The sequence below is a fragment of the Eschrichtius robustus genome, chromosome 2, assembly GCF_028021215.1.
Source record: "Eschrichtius robustus isolate mEscRob2 chromosome 2, mEscRob2.pri, whole genome shotgun sequence".
In the NCBI taxonomy this organism is placed as follows: Eukaryota; Metazoa; Chordata; class Mammalia; order Artiodactyla; family Eschrichtiidae; genus Eschrichtius; species Eschrichtius robustus.
Window position 1 is genome coordinate 165343004 of NC_090825.1, and position 2996 is coordinate 165345999.

At 42.8% G+C, this 2996-nt stretch overlaps 1 pseudogene; it reads right to left on the reverse strand.

The window, feature by feature from the left end:
• Nucleotides 1–1196: 1196 nt before the first annotated feature.
• LOC137758713 (olfactory receptor 7D4-like) lies at nt 1197–2073 on the reverse strand (annotated as a pseudogene).
• Nucleotides 2074–2996: the final 923 nt, after the last annotated feature.

The following is a 2996-nucleotide window of genomic DNA, read 5'->3' on the forward strand; positions in this document are numbered from 1 at the left end:
TGGACCCAGACAGCTCTCATGGATCTTCTGATGGCTAACAATTATTGAGTGCTTATACCAGACACTGTTCTGGGCTCTCTTATGTGTACCATTTAATCGCCACCAGAACTCTTCAGGAAATATATTATGGGGCATAGAGGCACAGAGAAGTTAAATAACTTGCATGAGATTGCACTCGTAGTGAATGATGGCGATATTAACCCAGAGCCCTCTTAGCCTTTATGTTCTGCCACCCCTCAAAATATGATAAGTGCTATGGAAACGAATGAATAGGGGGATGGTGGTCAGGGTGGGGCTCTCGGAAGAGCTGACAGTTTTGATTTGAAGCCCAACTTGTGAAAAGGAAACAGGTGTGTGAAGATTTGGGGAAGCATGGGCCAGCCAAGGAAGACAGCGAGTAGATTGCTTTGGACCTTTATTCCAGATCAAATGGATTGACAAAGACCAGAATTTCCCTTCTCTTAAAGTAGACACTACAACGATTTTCCTAAAGAAGTTTCTTATTAAGTTTCGTATTATCCTCAGTATAGGTCAACAGCCAACACCAAAGCAAGAATCAGTAAGTAAAATCTTATGGCGTGAGGGAGGTTGGTATGAGATGGTCCAAGTAATGGTTTTCAGACCAAGACCAGGGAAAAACATGGTCCAGTAGGCATGGTGCTAGAATAACCGAGAGGGTTAAAAGATGAGCCAGTGTGTAAACTTTTGTTGTCACTCTTGTCCTCTCTTCTCCCCATCTGCATTCCTTGACTTGATTTCTCCTCCCATGATGCTTGTAGGAATCTATATCCTTGAAATAGTTTGTTTTCATGAGAAGTTTTGTTATTGGTTGGCCATTTTTTAAAAAAACTTTTTCTTGGAGTATAGTTGATTTACAATGTTGTGTTGGTTTCAGGTGTACGGCAAAGTGAATTAGTTATCCATATATCCACTCTTTTTTAGATTTTTTTCCTATATAGAGTTGGCCATTCTTTCTTGGTGGATGGTGAACATTCTGGTGTGCTGCTTCAAGTTTGTCTTTGGCTCAGGAATGTTTTCTTCTAGTATATCATAAATGGTACTACTTTTCTATGTCTTCAGGTAACATATTCAGAAACACCAGTTATCAGCACTTGGGATCTCTGTTGCCTGCCCTTAACTTCCATTATCTCACTGAGAGTACGTTCCTCTAGTGAAAAGTCTCCTCAGAGCCCCCTTCAGTTCCTCAGACTGTAGATGAAGGGATTCAGCATGGGGGTAACTACTGTGTACATCACCGAGGCTACTGAACCCTTTCTGGAGGGATGGGCTGTTCCAGAAGTGAGGGAGACCCCAAGCCCTGCTCCATAGAACAAGGAGATGACTGAGAGGTGAGACCCACAGGTGGAAAAGACTTTATACTTCCCACCAGTAGATGAAATGCCCATTATGGAAGAGATAAGAATAAGAGAAAAGGATCCCAGTCAGGGGAATAACACCCAGCAGGCCAGTTACAAAATACAGCAGGATGTCACTAACAAGGGCGTCAGAGCAGGTGAGCTTGAGAATCTGAGCAAGTTCAGAGAAAAAGTGGGGGATTTCTGTCTCTTTGCAGAAGGACACCCTCAAAACCAAGCTTTGCAACAAAGAATATATCAGGCAGGTCAACCAAGAAAGCAAAAGCAGGAGACCACAAAGGCGAGGGTTCATGATGACCGTGTAGTATAGGCAGTGACAGATGGCCACGAACCGGTCATAGGCCATCACTGTCAGTAGCAAATTATCTAGCCCAGCAAAGATCATGAAAAAATACAACTGGGTAAGGCAGGCTTCACACGTGATGCCTTTGTTCTGCATCTGGATGTTCACTAACATCTTGGGGACTGTGGTGGTGCTGAAACAGATGTCAGTGAAGGACAGGCTGGAGAGGAAGAAGTACATGGGGGAGTAGAGGTGGGAGTCTGAGATGACGGCCAGGATGATGAGCAGGTTCCCTATAACACAGACCAGGTACATGGACAGGAACAGCCCAAAGAGGAGGGGCTGCAGGTCCATATCTTCCGAAAGGCTCAGAAGGATGAATTTTGAAATAGCTGTTTGGTTCTCCGTTTCCATATAACTTATGGAAATTGCCTGGAAAGAGGCAAGAGTAATGTTCAAACAATGACAATACAGGAATGTGCCATACATTTGAAACTCATTCACTCATGAAGTCTTATGTTTTATCTAGCGTTTTCTAGACCAAGATCTCCTCAATAATACCCTCCCTTCCCTGCTTCGACCACTACTACCAGGAACACCTCTTTAAAAATGAATGTCCCACACCATGCAGGGGTGTCTTGCATCTTCCCTGCCTCACTCACTATTCCCTTGCTGTATAATTCCTGCGAAACTACCAGCCTCGGTAACATCTCCTTTCTGCCTTGCCATTGTGGTCTCTTCAAGTTCCAGGGAAACGTAGAGAGAAAGTGATCATTGGGAGCTGCAGAATTTAATAACGTTTTATTACCCTCATGCCATTTGCCTTGAAATAATATCTTGAAGCACACCATTCTCTGTCTCAAGTTTGACTCGGAGAAGGATATTGTGCGAAGATTTTATAGATAATTCCTCCATTATCATACAGTAACTTCTCCATTACTCTCCCAATTTGTCCCTCTATCGTTGTCGTAATGATCAATGTAGCATAATACACCCCAATTCCAAAGACCAAATCAGAACTCCCACCATACATTCTAATTGTGCCCTGCATGCTCGTGTTGCAGTTCTTTAAATTTCTTTAGGTTGAGAGGACTATGCCTTTTCTGTTTCATGTTAATTTTGTAACCTGAGCACTTAGTACAGTACTTGGTATATAATAGGTGCTCTGTAAATATTTGTTGAATGAATGACAGAAATTGTCAGGATGTGTAGAGGCAATTCCCTATCATAAAATCTTTTTTTAAAATTAATTAATTAATTTTTGGCTGCATTGGGTCTTCGTTTCTGCACACGGGCTTTCTCTAGTTGCGGCGAGCGGGGGCTGCTCTTCGTTGTGG